The following is a 19,190-nucleotide window of genomic DNA, read 5'->3' on the forward strand; positions in this document are numbered from 1 at the left end:
TGCAGAAGGCATTTATGAATTCCATCATCTTTAGCCAAGCTATGTATGCTTGGCATATCTGAAAACAAAGCCCACTCACTTAATTTTTCCCTCAAGTTTCAAAATTCTAATTTTGTAATAATTAGTGTCTACACAATGCTCATATTCTTGTATTAATTTACTTCTACAGAGACCCACACTAAGCTCAGAGTCCCCTTCAACAGGCTAATGGAAAAGTACATGTTTTGCAATGAACCTTGCCCCTAAAGTTTGCAGTTCAAGTAAAATAGGTGGGAAGACAGCTGCTCTGAGTTGAAGGTCATGAGACTGCACACTACAGCAGAGGTTTTAGTCTCTTAAGGTCCAGTCCAGTAGCCTGTATATTGATGTGTGTGGTGCTTTCCAAGGGAATAAAATCTTGCTGTTAGCACAGAGCAAGAGTCCAGTCAAGGAAAACATTTACATATAATCTTAAAAGTAAATGGATAAATAATCCCATTACAAGTATCCACATGCTTAAACATGTGGATATTTGTACATGAACAACTCTTCTGGATTGGGACCAGAGGGCTTTGCACTGGCAACAATATATCCCTAAATGAAAGCAATGAGATACTGCAGCCTGTGCCCGATGGACCAGACACTTCTTAGGTAGATAGATCTTTCTGACTAGATCAGATTTGTTTCTGATGTTCCCATTCTTCTCTTAATTAAGATAATGTTATTTTAAAGTGTTTTTTAATACTGATGCTCTCTGCTGACTATTCTTTCTTGTTCCTTCAAATACTTGTATGGCAGAAGCAAAATGAAAACAATCAGCATGCTTTCTGGATAAGTGTAAACAACTCCTACACTGCCCCTCTAATATTAATTTAATTGTTATGTTGCCTGAAGACTCATAACTGGCTTGAAATGTGCATGAAGTGCATCTGATATGCAGAAAGAACACTTTGATCAAGAAAGCTGAAACGTGAGCCCAGAGATACCACAACCAAAATCACTGTGTGCTAAAACTTAAGTTGTTAAAGTGGAGAGCTGAATTATCAGTGTCTACTCATAGTGAATAGTGAAAATGCCCCAGAAAATCCTATCTGAGAATTTCTGGAGTTACTAAACTTTCACAGAGGTGGAAAATCTCTGTTGGTATGAGCAGGAAAAAAAAAAAAAAAAGACCAGAGCCTCAATTATAATAAAAGTACATAATAAAAAACAGTGGAATTTAGAGTTTCAGGATAATAAATCCATGAAAAAAATAAAATAAAATAAAATAAAATAAAATAAAATAAAATAAAATAAAATAAAATAAAATAAAATAAAATAAAATAAAATAAAATAAAATAAAATAAAAAATAAAAAGACACGAAGAGAAAAAACTTTCCCAAGTGTACTTTCAATAAAAGGTCACCTTGGCCACAGTGACAATCTAGCATGGCTTGATAGCAAAGTGAAGTTAAGGGGAAATGAGAAGGGTGTTCATTCAGTGGAAATATGTCTGAAGATTTAATGCAGTGACAAGTCATTTTGGTATGAATCTACAGGGATCAGTGACCTAGCAAGAGACTCGTATCAGGGGCTATTATATGGCTTTGAGTTTATGAGCATGTAGTCATGTGTAGATGCTAGAAGCCCCACTGTAAGCAGTACTTGACTGAAAGGCTGGAAACAAAATTCTTTGTCTTTTGGACTGTGCCATCCCTGGGGGCATGGAGAAGCAGGGCTTGTTCAAAGGGCTTTGGGTCTTTTAAATACTGTTAACACTGAGAGGAAAAGTGAGGAAAGACAAAGTGACTCTTGATACCTACCTATTGAACAGATGCAAACATGTCCTCCTTGTTTTAACCTCTTGATACTGGAGTGTGCAAATGGGGAAACAGGTCCTGTCAAAAGAATTGGGGGAACATACTTTGATTTTCTTGGGTTTCAAGTATGGTTTTCAGCCCATTTGCACCAGTATGAGAGAATCATCTATCATTGGCCCCAGAAGGTCTCTCCATGAGTTCATCTTTACTATTACCACTGTTTTAGTTGGAACAGTAGGAGATCTCAATTAGTGAGTCACAGGATCACCAGATGAGAGATGAAGGACCATCACAACCTTTTAGATTGGTCTTTCTTGCATTTTAGAGTATTTTCTGTCTCTGCAGACTGTTCCCAAAATTGTTTGTCACTAGAATTAGAGAACTCATAACCTTTATATCTTTCCTTTCAGAGGTTTCTGGTGACTTTCTCTACAGTTTCTACATGTACACCTCCTGAGAGGTGTTTCTCTACAGTGGAAGGAAACTTCTGGTATCAGGTAGATAACAGAGAAGTTTTATTTCTCACCCTTTTGATAGAGTTATAGTTGCAGAAAGTAGCAAGCACATTTTTCTTGTTTTTGTAAAGCTGATTTTGGAATCCAAACACACAAAGGAAGAAAGGTAGTTGATTTCTTTGATGAACACCAGGCATTTTATTTGAGTTTCCTCTTTTTATGTCAGTCTGATTTAATAATGCTTTATGTTTGAAGAATAACAACCTGATGACCCAAAGAGCTTGTGTCATAGGAGACTAGAGTGAAAACAGAAAGGCAAGTAACTGCATCAAATCTAAAGCTCAAATCAGAATTTAATTGGAATTTTTTGTCTTTTCTCATTATGTTTTTATATTCTGATGGGATTCAGTGCTGATGCTACACTTTTGATTCACCTTTTTTTTTTTTTTTTTTTCCTGGGGAAAGTCCCATGTCATTAGAATTGCAGCAGATCAGAATCTCTTGTAAGTCTGTGTTGTTTGAACAGGTTAGTTTTCATATGTACTTTTCATGGTGTAATTTGATATCAGAACAAATTCTTGTTCCTTTGTTATGAAGATTTGACATCTCAGTGTGAAAGCTCATAAAAGCTGAGAGACGGTTCTACAAAAAAAGGATATATGTCAAGACAGCAAAGTAGAAGTTTTCCATTTAGAAAGTTGAGTTATCTGGTCCATAATATTGAACTAAGTGAGGGGCCTTTGGGGTCATTGTTTAAGCCTCACGATTCAATGCAGTCTGTTAAAGAAGCAGGGCTGCATATTCCAGTGATGGGGAGAGCTACCTCTGACAAGCAGAAATAATGATGTAATAAATGGCTCAGTCTTCAAAATAGGACTATAATCAAAGTTTACAATTTATTAAAAGAATAGAGGTAAGCAAACAGTGCTGGGTGCACTGGGAGTCTCTGCTCCACCAAGACTCACACCAGTTACATCAAGCAGCTGATTTTTATGCTCCTAGGCTAATACATATTCATTACTACTTCTAAAAAAAACAGGGTTATTATAATTAGTTTCTGGAAAACAAATCCTCCTACTGGAGCATGCGTATCAGTCTCCGGTGGTCCCTCTGGAGGTCTCTGGGGGTCTCTCATGCTGAAGGCTCATGGACTTCCTCCCTCTTGTCCTTCTCCTTTGTCCAACTTGGCTGTATGTCAGAGACTTGTGCAATGTCCCCTGCAAGCTTTGTCTTTTAGTCTCTCCATCTCCTTAATCTCCTGGCCAGATATCAGAGACTTGCATAGTGTCCCATGAAATAGTCATAATAGTTAGCAGTTATTCTGAAACCCCCCAGATATCAGAGACTTCAAGGAAAAGCCTACAAATACATTTCCGTTCAAGCTCTCTATTGACACGAATTGCTAAAACTTGTATCTTTCTCGTATCTTTGCAAGATACAAGAACTATATACATTAACCACTCTGTTTTTCTTAGACTTGTGGTTATACAAGGGTATGTAAGACAGAAGGTCACATTCATCATACCATGCGGCCCTAGTATTGTTCCATACTGACACGAATCAGATGAACATATTTCACAATGAATAAAGTGGGAGGGTGGATAGTAGTTAGAGCTCTGTGCCAGGTTGCTTGGAGTGTGAGTGTGTTGTAGAATTTTTGGTGCCACCTTGGGCAAAAAAAAAAACAAAAACAACAACTTAACACTCTTCTATTGCACATACTCACAGGTGATTAAAATCACTTTTAGTCTCAAATACTTCTGATTAAGACATCATCTTTTGAGTTTAAAGTTGTCTCAAGCCATTTAAAGAACTTCATTACACAAACAACTGTGATTGAAGCACAGACAACTTCCTGGGAATTAATAGCCATGGGAGAAGCTGAAGGTATGAACTGCAGTCAAAGGATGTTAAATCCAGTCTGTTGTTAAACTCCTGGAAGCTTCCTATGCTTCAGTCACTATTTCAGAAGATAAAATCATGTTCTGCTTTATTCAGGGACAAATTCTGGAGCATTCAACTGACATTGAGTTGGCATTGATTTATCAGACAGCAGAATTTGAGTCTCTTCATGTCAATGAGATTCAACTATTTACTTAATCATGCCATTTGCCTTCGTATGCAATGTACATTGCAATGCAATGTACAATGTACTGCTGCATGAGTAAGTCACTGAGGTCCATTGACATTTAGATTCTTGGAGAAATCCTTAGCAAGTGAATTAAAATCATGTTTATAATTACCCATATAAAATTCCAGGATGTTAAAGTGTTGCCAGTCCTTCAGAAAGATCTTTTCTATTTTCCCTGAGAAAGAAATGTAAGATAATAAAAAACTAGTTACTAAATATATACATGTATATATATATATTTGTCTAAGAGTCATTGAACCATATGGAAAATGTATACCAAAATTTAAATGTTATTTGCTATCAGTTTTTAATTAATGCACTTTTACATGTGCCCAGTCACCTGCAGTATCATTGTTTAATGTATTGTCCTCAGCTCTAGATTTCAATTTTATGTGGAGATGTGGCCTCATCCAGTAGTATGCTTTGCTATTTCCCTGTGACAGTGGGCCAGATATTGCTTCCCGTCAAAGCAACAATGACAAATCCAACTGGGGATCTGGCTGTTGTTTCAGAAACGGTTTTAAATTTCAGTAGACTAGACAAGCAGTCTGTAACTATGAATGTCATGTATTCCTATTCTTTCCCTCTTTCCCCATCCACATTCTAAACAAAGGAATACTTGGCAGAGTTGAGAAAAATGTCACCTTAGGTTTGGTTAGGATTTCAATAAAGTAATTTACAGCAATGGGCTTCATGCCTTTTTAACTCACAGTTATGCATCTCTCTATTCAGGTTACAAGGCAAATTCTGTATCTTGAGAAGGCTTTTGAAAGTATATAATTCCTGGACTGAATGTTAACACAGAGAAAATTGTCAAGTTCTGAGCCATTTCACTTATTTTGCCATAAGGTTTGTAGAAGGCAAAAAGAGACAGGCCAGAAAATAAAGAAAATCCAGCTCTCAAGAAAATAGAGAATAATGTGACCAGGGCAATAATATGGTAACTATAAGGATATAGTGGAATAGGAATGGATTTTCTACATAAAGTGACTGTAAAAAAGGAACAGAAAGGAAGCAGAAACTTCAAATTAAAAGGGGTTTCATTACTTAAATTCAGACACTGATTTGAAACATACATGTATAATAGCTTTAAAAAAAAATCAGTAATAAATGAAATTCACAGAAATTATAAGCAATTAAATATAATGAGGGTCATATAATTACAGTTATTGAGTAGTAAAACTGAAAAAGCAGACAAAATGAGAAAGCACAACAATAAATTAAACCAACAGCCAAATAGTTATAGTTTAGGCTGTTAAAATGTACTGCTTTGTAGCTAGAAAAGTGGATCTCCTTTTTCATTTTTTATTTTTTATTTTTAAGAAACCAAAATAAATAATATATATAATGTTTGAATGCTAATTCTTTCACTTCACGTCTACAACGTAAGTATATTTTAACACTATTTTTTTTTTTGAGTTAATACAAACATAGTCAGATCATGCTGAATTCGGTTCTAGCTCATTTATTATCAACAATCAATAAAAGATTGGATTCTAAAATTTGGATTCTAAAATCTTTGTAGTGATGAGTTGCTCTAGCAGAATGAAATTGAAATAGGTTCATAAATTTACATGAGTAACATGAGTAACGCATAGAAAGAATAAAGTATCTTTCCTTTATTCCCAAACTGACCAGGATAACAAATAACTTTTTTTTTTTTCTTTTTTTTTTTTTTTTTTCTGGTTGTTAGATTTTAAATGCCAAAAACTGGAGGAAGAAAAGAAATAAAGAGTTAAAAATGAGGGCAGTTCAAAACACTGGTATGAAGTAGACACAGCTGGTCCATAAGAAAGCTTGGCCTCCAAGACTCACTTGATGTGAGACATTTAGCCAAAGTGCTTTGAAATGTTGCAGACTTTATGATGTTGCCCTGACCTGCTACTGCGCCCCATAGTTGCAGCAGGAAAAGCTAAGGAGCTAATGCCTCAGCTAATATGTCAGTAACAGCAGGAACTGCTGAGGAATGAGTTTTAAGGCTCCCATTTGCTTGTACTGCAACACATTTACTTCTGTTACAGCTCACTGTCCACAGTACTAGCAAAAGCTGACAAAGAGAGTGGTTTAGGTGAGTGCATGGACTGCAAGCTTCAGCAGCTGAAGAGCTAGCACAATTTGACTCCACCAACTATGCTGCAGTAAATTTCCAATGGAGAGGGAGGGCAGGAACCAACAGTGGTAGCATTTACATTTATAACGTTAGATCAACGAGTCTAAATGTGCCAGAGTTTGTGGGTTTGGACAAAAGAATATATAAAGCTCTAAATTTACACCTGGATATTTAGATCGTGATGAAAGAGGGAATTCAGACATCTTTGAAAAAATTAGTTGTCCCTGACTATTCCCTTTCCATACATTGCCAAAAAAAGTATTGTCCCCCATAGATTATCTGAAATCTGAAAACCTTTCAGGTGTGTCCCCCCCCCCCCCCCCCCCCCCCCGTATTTAAAAGTACATGATTTTTTTTTTCATTATATTTATTTATTTATTTGTTTGTTTTTATCTCCTCTGCAGTAGAGAGTAATTTAGATTGGCCAACATATTACTGTACTAAGTATCTCATGCAGATTTGTCCACTCAGTGGCCTTTATTAGTATGATTATTACGCATTCTCCTTGCTTTATTTTGGGGGATAATTTCTGCCTCTCAAAGCATACAACAGATTCATAGCAGAAGATTGATAGTGGTGCTTCCTAACAGCTGGCAAGCAAAGTTCATAATACCTTTTCTGTTACTCTGTCACGTTTCCTCCTTCAGGATAATAATGTTTTATAAACATTCTTTCATTGGTATTTAACTATAATTGCCTCTGTCATTATAGCTGAGATTATAGTAGATTCCCACTTACAGCTCGGTTTTACACAAATTTTTCAGAATAGAGATCAAATTCTGCAAAATATTACCAATCTAAAATCTCTCTGATTTTAATGTGTTCTTTTCTCTTCTAGACAAAATACAAGCTTTGGAGAGAAGTCAGTGGTATTAGAAAATGTAATTATCAACATTTTAATAGAAGTTCCTATTGGCCTTTCTATTCACTGGTCACAAAGCCACATACCAGAGGAAATATATCTACTTTATTATGAATTCTTTGCACAAATTTATGAAATGGCAAGTATTAAGTAAAATGTCATAGGTTAAACTGATTTTTCTAGACTTCTGTTGAGTTAATATAAAGACTAAAATCATATAAAGAGAATATCCTGCCTGTAGTTAAGTAGCTCAATTCTTCATCTTATCTTGTTGGCATTCTGTGCTATTGCAATACTACCTGGAATCAAATGGGAAGGTTTCCTCTGTTGTATAGTAAAAAACATCACTGAAATCTTGTGATGTCCAATTCAGAATTAAAGCAACAATAGTAAACAGTCCAGTCCTGGCAAAGTAATACAAATGCAAATAAAAACAGTTTCAGAATATGAAATAGAGGAAGCATCAGTTGCTTCATGCAGAGACCAGCTTAGAATAAGTTACCATAACAGCTTGCACAGTTCAATATCTGCTTAGGGGAACCAGTTGTGCAGAGCAAGAAACCATTTCTATAGGAGCCGTGTTCAGGTATGGCAGGAGAGAGATAATTTTTGTTCAGAAGGATGGACTTCTCTAAATGATGCTCAGTACAGTGAACAAAGCACATTTGTCATGTCTGATTTTTTCATCCAGCAAGTAGAAAATGCTGAACACTAGCTGAATGCTGACTTAGCTCGTGCTCTTACAGGCTTATAGGGACTTGCTTAGGCTTGTGCACAATGCCTTACCCCCATTAATATTTTATTTTCTCTTATGAGTTCACACTGGTCTACCTCTGTGTAAAGCTTCCCTTTAGGCTCCAAAAAGTGGAAGTTCATGAGCTTTTGTTGGATACAACGTGACATGAAGGGTAATTGTAGCATCCACTAGGAAAGCAGCCAGTAGGCTATTTCTAGTTATTTCTGTCACATCTGCCATTTCCCAGCATAGGAAGGGAATATTTTGTCCATCATTGCCTCACCTCTAGCAACAGGAAAGGGCTGATGGGATAAACACAGACAATGGTAAGTTCTCAGGAAAAATAGAAAGAACCACAAGAATTATGAGTGAAGAAAGAAAGAGGGATGGGGGTCCCAACTGATGAGACCAAGAGGTTTGCAGTAGTAGAGTATTAACAGGTAGTAGTCCTGTCTGGGAAAGTGATAAATGGCACATGAGCTGTAACTGTCCTGGAAAGCATGCTGGCAATAAAACAATACTGCAAATGTGGACAGCTCATCATCAGGCCATTTTGAGCTTTTTGGTACGGCATTAGGATATGAGTGTGCCCCTTGCTACATTGCACATGGCTTATGCCAGCACCTTCCTGGCTCTCAGTGCTCATCAGAAGACTCTTCACACTGGAATGATGATGTGGAAAACTGGACATTTCTAGACCATCTTAGAATCCATTTTTTATGGATTGCCATCTCCCTCTTCTCACTCCAGCAGTTATAGGCAATTGTTTCTGAGACTCAGAATACCCAGCATGATTTTGTAGAGATAGAAACTTCTACAGAAGGTTCATAAAGACACTAATGATGAGAAATAAAAAAACAAGGATCCTGTTTATCAGAGTTTTGGTTAGCTATACAAATTTCTGTTTGCATATAAGAGCTGGCTAGAAAATCACTAGGTGCTTTACAGTCATCCCTAAAGAGGAGTGGTTCTTCTGCAGCCATTAGTCATCAGATTTTCTTCACAGAACCAAGTTAAGGCTTGGGGACATCTTGTATCCCCTGACACTCCACAATCCTCTTAAGATTGCGATGATGATGGGAAAAGAGGGAAGAACAATTATTCAGACTCCACATACTTTCCCTTTCCTTCCATCTCTCTTTCCATTGTAAACTTTTTAGCTTGCATTTCAGAAAAATACTCTGTAAATTGATATGTGTATTTATATTCAATGGTATAATTTGAACACTATTCTTTGAATATACATAAATGAAATTTGTAGATATAGTAGATTTCTCATTTTTGACTGAGACCACAGGAAGAAAATAAGTCATGCTGGGGTAATGATGTGCTTGGGGTGTACTGGTAGTTCTGACTTTAAGGAATACTTTTTAATGTATTTACTTCACTTTACTAAATACCTGCTGAATGAAAGTAAGAGATCTCAGGTGCTTCTATAGGAACCTCATGGGGGAGAGGGAGATGGAGGGAAGAACCACAGTTGTTCAGATTTCTTTTTCTTTGCCCTTTCTTTTTCTCTGCGGTAACTTCCAAATTTCAGAACAGAAAGTTCTCTGTGCTGAAGTGGCCATTTAGCATCTGTCTCTGTGAAAAGTACTTCCCCTCTACCTGATGAGTATTTTACTTCCATTTACATTTTCACTGATATGGCACTCTCTCTAATATCTGAGGAAATGGAAGGCCCATATCTTGTCATAGCACTCTGTGAATGCAAGGCAAGTGATTTGACTCCAGAACTGATTTTTAAAAATCCTCCATTCAGACAGAACATGAAGTATACTTTTTGTCTGTAATCTAAAAGCATAGATAGGCCCTTTAAAAAATAGTATGTCACGTTCTTATAACATATTTAGGGGATGAGTTTTGTTTGTTTGTTTGTTTGTTTTTTTAAAAAAAGGACAGTAGGCTAATTTATTATCAGACAAATAAGCCTCAATTCTCAAAGAAATTGAACTTCTTGCGTTTACTTTCCATGGTGAAAGGTCTTCCAGATCAAGACTTTGGGCACTGTGGTTCAGACCTCACCCCAATTGTGGTTGTGAGTTGTCTCCTTCTTTCTGCACTGAGCCTTTCCCAAGGCCACCTCAAGTAGTGTGTTCTCTCTTTCCCATAGCAGGATTTCAAGTGTAATAGATATGTTCTTTGCAGACTAAATTTCCCAAAATGGGAAATTCAGCATCTGTCCTTAGGTCTCTTTGGCACCTCCTTTCCAGCCATGTCAGATGTAGTTGTGGACTTTCTCTTCCCTTCTCCCCCAGACTAACTCTAAATTTTGCCTTACAGAAGATAGACCAGCCCATGCCCAAATTTCCCCAGTAGTTTATGTGGTAGTTTTCTGTGGTTTGCAGACAAAGCCATGTTTTTTTATTACAGAGGTTAAGATAACATAGTCAAGTTACAAGTCAGTTGGATAGGCTGAACTTTAGAAGAGGTGGCTTGGAGAGATTGTAAAATCTCTATCTTTGAAGATCTTCAAGACTCTACTTGACAAAGTCCTGAGCCAGACTGCTGAAACTGGCCTTGCTTCAGGTGGGGTGTTGGGCAACATGACCTCCAGAGGTCCCTTCCAGACTGAACTATGCTATCACTCTATGACTGTCCATCATAAACAATGGGAAATGTAAGGGAAAAAAATGCTTATTGTTGAAACAGTATAGAGTTCTTTGGCTTGCAATTTAGTGCAATCAAATTATTAGTTTAACGTAAAGGTCAAGTTATTTTTTCTTAACTAGAAATATATAATAATGTAAAATCAACCTAATGAGTCAAAACAGGGATTTGAATTTTTAAGGACACATCTTAGAGTGTTTATGGTCTCAAGGAATGAATTAAGCTTCACTACTTTGTGAATTTGCGTAATTAGGATATCCTACTTTAATGACGTAACCAAGGCAAACATTACTTACCTTCCTTCTTTTTTCTTACAATTGGAAATTGTCATGACTGTGACATATAGTAACCGTGACCTTAGTTTAAGTGATATGCTACAATATGAGAGAGGTAATCCCGGAGTAACACAGGGATCTTACTTGAAACTTTCACCTTCCCAATGAAAAGCCTGACAGTGGTATTTTTTTATCATAGACAAGGAGAGATTTCAAATCAGCTTATGTTGGGAGCTTCAAAGTCTTGTAATGTACTCAGTTTAGGGTAGTGGAGTTTCTTTCATGTAGTTTCTCAGGTGGCTCAGCATTTTTATATTTTAGAGTGTCAGAGCAACTAGGCTGTGCTCACACTTGACGTTCTAGCTGTCAAACTAGTGTCAAGTCCTAATTATGAGATCCTTCACTTGATCCCATGTGACTAAGTTTTCAAACCAGAACAGAGGTAACAGGGTACTTACGTTCAGCAAGTCATTTTCTGATGGACAGAAATAAGCAACATGAACGGTCATTGTAAGAATATAACCTAAATATAAACTCTTTGCATCATCAAGCATTCAGTGTGTGTGCTGTGTGCACCAGAGCATAACACTTAATTTAGAAATTCAAAGAATGCTATTTGCATATTTTTTCTGTTTTGCATAACTTCCTGTATGATTTATGCTCACATTTTGGACAAAAAGGATTTATTGTATATAAATGAAAATATTATGGTGTTAAAGCAGTTTAGAATCATTTTACCACTGGATTAGTAAAATCTTCCTGTACCAATGCAATACAATTTTTCTGTCTCTGGACAAATACAAGTTTTTCTGTATTGCATATTCGTGAGAAGAATTCAGAAAAAGCCCAGACTTTGTACCATAGTTCAGACCACCAAATGAGGAAGACAAGCCCCTTTGCAAAATAATACAGATCTTAAGACAACTGAAATCAATATTTGGAAGCATCAATTTCTCTCTTCTGACTTAAAGACAAAACTTAAGACAGCTCTGTTAAGTCCTTAGAATTAAGTGGGAAGAACCTGTACTTGTACCATGGCCTTTGCAGCCATGATTTAATTGTGGGAAGTGAGGGAGGATGGAGAATGATAGATACCACATTCCCCAGTAGCTGCCCGGACCTGTACGTGCTTCTTTGCTGTGTGAGCTGGAGTGAGCCTCACCTGCTCGAAATACTCAAGAGGGCTTTTCCTGAAAACAGGCAAGTAGACCGGGTGCCATGCATGGGGTGTCTTAGCAGCTGGCTGGCAAAGTTGTGGGATGACATCCTAATGTAGTTAAGACAAGAAAACTGCTTGGAAATGTGAACTAATGTGAATCAAAGTTTCATGAACCAATAGTGCCACTTGAAGCTTTTGTTCACATTCCTCAAGAAAAAGCATGGAGAAGGCTGCTGTCGTTCTCATTTTACAAAGTTGGGGGTGAAAATAGCAGCAAGCTCTCCAAACAAGCTGGCCAGGTACACAAAATTGGCAGAGCCAGGTGGACTTTGACCTGGTTGCTCTTGCATGTTGTGCTTGCAATGCTTCTTCCTCATCCCTCACTCACAGTGCCTCTGCCTCCCGCAGACAAGGAGTGTGATGCACAGTAGTGTCTGTGATCACATAGGCAGTTTCATAGCAGTTTCATAGCCCGTCCTGTAGATCTGCTGAGCTGCTTCATCTACCTCTGGGGGATAAAGTGTTAGGAAGGTCTGTGTCCTGTGCTGCGTGCTCAGAGGAATGCAGCAAGATGTTACATTTCCCTACAGCAGGTGTGAGCATTTCCTCTGCCATGAGGCCAGTGGTCTCCTCTCTCCATGTGTGACCTGCTGTGTTAAGTCTCACAGGCTAGTCCAGGGAAAAACTCAGTGTCCTATGCATACTGTCAGTACAAATACAGAAGACAACAAAGAATTTATGAGATATTTGTGCTTGTTGAATGTTTAGATTAACAGTCTCTAAATACCTTCCTGTGTAATGTGAATTTTAATGTTTTGAACTTTCAAAAGTTATGAAATAGCATATCTTCAATGCAAAATGAACTAAAGTTTGTTTTGCTTGAAGATATAAGATTTGAAGTGTGGAGAGGGAAGGATTTTTACTGGAAAAATACTGCCCGGCCCCAATCATCTCATCCCCAACATTTAAGGACTAAGGATTCTTTTTTTCCCTTTTTATGTTACTGTATTTACTTGCAGATGGAGAGGAATTTGCTTGTCAAATTATGATGTTAGGAACTATGAACTACTTGATAACTCCACTTGATGAAGGTAAAGTTCAATACAAGGCTGTCCAGTTCTTCCATACTTGTGAAAACAAGGCAGGACTTCAGGGAAAAAAAACAGTGTCCTTTGAATCTGTCCTCCTCTTGGCAACAGGAGGCAGATACCAGTGACAGCTTTAACACCCCCCTACAAATAACCTCAAGACCCTAGCTGCCATTCAGCAATATTTAGCCCTTCACATTAATTTTATCTTTAAGAAGCAAAGAATTATATCTCTGAGTTCATTTTTATGATAAAAGGTAAATGTCTTTCAATTCACAGGCCACATCTCAGAGGTCAGCCAGGCTTATAAACTGACAAATGTGATAGAAATAATCTATCAATGCTCCCAAATTCCAGCCCTCAAACCTCTACTTCTTTGAAGATAGGAAGATTATTTATATATTTTTTTTAGTAAAGTATACAAGCATTCAGAGTGGTAGAGAAATAGAGTTCATAATTCTATTTACTTGGTGCACTGCAATGATTCTTCTATAAAAATAGATTCTAACATATTCTGCCTTTCTTTTTTTTTTTTTTTTTTAATAACAGTTGGCAAGACATCCGTTTCTGCTTGTAAATATGTAGATAATTAGGTCCTGTGTCTTTATAAGGAGATTCTACCCATAAGAATTGTGCCAAATGTTTTTCCTACTTTAATTTGCAAGTGGCTGGTACTCAGTTGGTCTGTAATCAATAAAAGAACTATACAGAAATGATGTCAAAATACTGCATAGCTGGCAATAATAATTTGTTTCATGGGAAGTTCATATATTTTGTGCTCGTATGACAGTCATCTGATGTAGGAACCGAACCAGAAATATACAGAGTAAAAAATTCAAGAATACCAACCAAAAAAAAAAAAATAAAAAAAAAAAAAAGAAAAAGAAGAAGAAAGAAACTAGCATAAAACAATCCAGTAAGCTTTTCCAGCTTGATATGAAGGGATACATATAAACAGGTGGGAAGATCAAAGACTTACAGCCTTTTTGTATGTACTAAACAGTCTTTAAGATATACTTCTTTGATATCAACATCTGAGGCATAATTGTTACACCTTTCTAACTCATTCTAAAGGTTTCAGTTAAGGTCAAGACTGTGGGAATGGCTTTCAGATTGTGCTGCATCTCATTGCAACAGATGAACAATTCTAAAGCCATTTACATTTTAGAATTAGTAGCTGTTGTGTTGATGACATTAACATTTTAGTTAACTGAAATACCATTATGGTATTAGGTGTTCTGAAGACTCAGAGAAATTACATAGATATGGATTTATCCTTTCCACTTTTTTCATTTTTTCATCAGTCATTCACACTAGAAAATTGACTTGATCCCTCCCTCCCCTCCATTCCTTTTGTCCTCTTTCATTCATTGAAAACATGGACTCTCAGGTACTGCTACTTCTGGAGAAGTTTGTTCAAAAACTTTATTTGAAATTTTATTCTAATAGGTATTTTAAGAAAGAGGATTTCTGTTAATAAGCACCAACATGCTCTCTTTGTCAGGTGAGTGCAGTGATGGGGCAAGGGTTAATGGTTTTAAATGAAACGATGGTAGATTTAATTAGGAAAAAATTCTTTACTCAGGGGGTGGTGAGGCACTGGAACAGGTTGCCCAGGGAATCTGAGGATGTCCCTGGAGGTGTTTAAGGCCAGGTTGGATGGGGTTTTGGGGAACCTGATCTGGTGGGAGTTGTCCCTGCCCATGGCAGGGGGTTGCAACCAGGTGATCTTTAAGGTCCCTTCCAATCCAAACCATTCTGTGATTCTATGATTCCATTAGAACACAGTTGTGCTTCATAAAGACAGATTTGTGATAAAAATGGTTATTTGCCTTTAATGAATATTTCAGATGGTGTCATGATTTTGGCTGGGACAGTTAATTTTCTTTGTAGAGGCTCACACAATGCTGTGCCTTGGATTTTTGATGAGGATAGTGGTGATAGTACACCAGTGTTTTTGGTTGTTGCAGAGACAGTGACTCTTACACACCTGATGCTGTCTTGTAGGCAAGGAGGCTGAGGGTGTGCTGGAGGCTGAGGGGGGACACAGACAGGACAGGTAATGCAAACTGACCAAAGAGATATTCCATGCCATATGGTGTCATGCTCAGCAACAGAAACAGATAAAGAAGAAGGAAGGGGGGGATGTTCAAGGTGGTGGCATTTGTCTTCCCAATATGATGAGCCCTGCTTTCCTGGAAGTGGCTAAACACCTGCCTGCAAATGGGAAGTAGCAAATTAATTCCCTATTTTGCTTTGCTTGCATGCATGGCTTTTGCTTTACCTAGTAAACTGTCTTTATCTCAACCCAGGACTTCTCACATGCTTACCTTTCCAATTCGCTCCCCCATTCCACCTGAGGAGAGTGAGCTGTGTGGTACTAAGCTGCCTGCCAGGGCTAAACCACAACAGATTTGTGTTGCATATTTACTCCAAATTCTTCCTTATTTTAAAATTTATCTGTGCTCTTGCATGAATCACAGAATCATAGAATCATTAAGGTTGGAAAACACCTCCAAAGTCATCTGGTCCAACCATCCTCCTACTACCAACGTCACCAACTAAATCATCTCCCTAAGCACCATGTCCAACCTTTTTTGAACACCCCCAGGGACGGTGACACCACCACTTCCCTGGGCAACCCATTCCAATGCCTGACTACTATTTCTGAGAAGAAATTAAAATTAAGCTGTTATTGTTTTATGTTTTTCTTTTATCTTTTAGATAATAGGTGATTGCCTCTCTGAAGTGTTTTCCTTCTGTGTTCTGATTTTATATATTAAGGTTTTCTTTTTAACATTAGAAATTAAATTTCTAATTTTAAATATCATTGTTAGTCACAGTTTTCTGTCCAATCATATGCAATTGCTAGAGCACAATAAACGACTGCTGTAATTTATTTTTATAACTTCTAATTTGCAATACATTCTGAAGCCCTGAAAAATTAAAAAAAAAAAAAAAATCAAAGGAAGCACAATTTGTAGAAACCTGTAGTTGTTCTCTTTTCTGTTTGAACACCTCTACAGAATATATATGATAATATTAAAAATTTCTTTGCTGATTCTTAGCAGATTTTTATTTTGGCTAAGTTAATCAGTAGTTGCACAGTTCAGAGTAAGGTCATTGCTTTCTCAGTCCTCAGTGCTGCATGATTATTCATAGGTCAGAAGAAGAATGCAGATACAGACAAGCATATCTACTCTGACCTACATGATATAAATACTATCTTCACAGTCATATGAACTAATCCTGGTATCGTTTCCCCTTCTGTTTGTTAATACTCTGATGTTAAAGTATAAGCCCTCATGCCAACATAAGAAAGAGACAAGAAACAGTCTAAAATCTCAAAAAATCTTTTACCAAATGTAGAAATGTGATTCACAAAGTGTTATATATGATAAATAGTTATTAGGTAACTTTTATTCGGTATTTTTTATTAAGTAAAAAGATGCTGACCTGGGCTGACTCCTAGAGCCCCACCCAGCTGTTCTGTCACTGCCTCTCCTCAGCAGGACAGGGGCAAAAGAGGATGGAAAAGTTCATGGGTTGAGGCAAAGAGAGGGAGATCACTTACCAGCTACCGTCTTGGACAAAACAGACTCAACCTGGGGAAAATTAGTTTCATCTATTAACAATTGAAAACAGAGTTGGAAGGTGACAAAGACCAAAACTGCTGGGCCTAACCATGCCCTGTGGTGGAGCTGTTGGAGCCAGGTGGAACCAGCTGGGGCCAGCACAGGGCAGCCCTGCCATTGCCCTGCACTGACAGCAACACAGACCCACGGGTGCCCAGTACAGAGGTGTGAGGTGAGTCCTTTAATGTGGATCTAGAATCTCTGATTCTAGTTTTGGCAGAGGCTCTGTGGATGACTCAACATATTGGTGACATAAGGATGTAGGTGATGATAGAAAATGGGTTGAAACCTTTTGCACTGTTGCAGTAACTGTTAGAGCATGTGGAACAACCCTCCGCTCAATGAAAGGCACTCATACACTTTAACATATTTTCTCTAATTCTTCACAGTAAAGGGTGTTTCTGAGTTTAGTATTAATTTAGTATGCCCACTGCTTTTCAGAACTGTTTCATTGTAACACCATCCAAGTCTCCATCTTGGAGGATGACTGAAATGCCTGAAATGGTGACATGACTGAAAAGCAGGTATTTAAAATCATTGATCTGTGTGGATTTTATTTTATTTTTTCAACTTTTCTTTGAAAATATCTGCTAATGAGTATATTGTTTCTGTCAGGGCTGACCTTCTTTACTGATACCTTCCAATTAATGCTTTAAGCTTTCATCCCAAGAGTCGCCATCTTTTTTTTCATTTGCTTCCTGGAGAGAGTCAAAATGGCTTTTAATTGCCCCCGTAGCTGTTTCCAAAGCCAGCTCTCTCAGTGGACCTGAGGGAAAAGACATCAGGCAAAACTGTCATGTCTTCAGAGTTTATCGTTGTAGAAATGTTCATTAATGGTGGCAGCACAGGGAAAAGATGACACTATTATTTCTCTACCAGATCAAAGGCAAACAATATTATTTAATAAGTAAACATAATGCAAAGCAAAGAAAAATGAATGACGTAGTAGTTGTCTCTTTCAAACATGGCGTACTGTAATGATACAAATCAGGACACTAATGCACTCTGTGAAGGCAAAAAGTCATTGCTCCCAAACATGTTCCCAAACTTGCACAGTTCCCAAATTCTGCAGAAGGTCAATCAAACCAAAGAGGTGGAAATGATGAGTATGCAGGTGTTTTTTATTTGTTTGTTTTTGTTTGTTTGTTTGTTTGTTTGACCTACTTTTGAAGATCATGCCAATGCACCATAGCATTTTAACAAAACTTTAGGTGTGTCTGATTATAGTAACACTTAGATACATGCCCAAATGGTGTTCTGAAACCAAGAGAGTCTTGAGCCAGTGAACTGAATGTAAAACTGATGAGAGCAAATGCAGTTTACATTTGAGCAAATTTCTCAGGAACAAATTAATGCCTGACTTAAGTGGCACTAAAAACAACATGTAAAGTCTAAGTAAGTCTAAACTGTAAACCACAGTAATTTTCACTATTCATTAGATAGACAAAACAACTGCTTTGGCTTGATGTTTACAATCACACCACAAAAAGAAATATCTTTTTGCTCATGTTGCTGTGATAATTTATATTATAGAGGCTTAGAATGAAGTTGTTAACCAATTATGGTTCTAACCAAAATCAATTATCTTTTATTTTCCACATATACTTCTGAAATTTGGAAGGCAATCAAACCCCTCAGTAAAAGTCACTAATGAGGCACATTCACTGCAGATTGCTTTGAGAAACAGTAGCCTCTTCTGTATGCACAATATTAATATTTTCTTGCTCTCAATTGATTCTTTTAATTAAATTAGATTACTAGGTCATTCGCAGCTGAAATAATAATTCAAAAAAAAGTGGCAAAGGTTTTCTTTTTTATTATTGTTTATTATTTTTGATCACCATATAGAAGTGAGGTAATAAAATCCATTAGTCTGAAAATCTTGCACAGAGTTTGGTAGTTTGGACCAGGAAAAATAAATTTAATCCACTCACTACTTTGCTTGATATCAGTTTAAATTAAATTAAAAATATTTATGAGATGTGTTTACTATTTATTGTAGACATCTGAGGTCTTTTTTATTATTTTGTGTATGTTAAGATATACAACATAAAGTCTCTTAGACTATTAGAGTAGAAGATGAATTGCTGCTTGTTCATGTGTATTTTGCAGTCTCTTTCAACTGCGTTTTGTATATTTTCATCTACAATTTGCAATGACTTAAAAGTCAATACTTTCACTGCCCTCCTCTGAGGTTCCTGCTGCTCATTTTCACTTCTGCACTGTATAGGACTTCATGCTGTCTTGGCAATGAAAAAAAGCTGTGGGATCATTTGGGTTAAAAATAAATTTTGAATATAGTTACATGTGCAAATCTACACATTCACAGTAATTATTCATACATAAATACA

The sequence above is a fragment of the Anas acuta genome, chromosome 2 (genome assembly GCF_963932015.1).
Source record: "Anas acuta chromosome 2, bAnaAcu1.1, whole genome shotgun sequence".
Taxonomy (NCBI): Eukaryota; Metazoa; Chordata; class Aves; order Anseriformes; family Anatidae; genus Anas; species Anas acuta.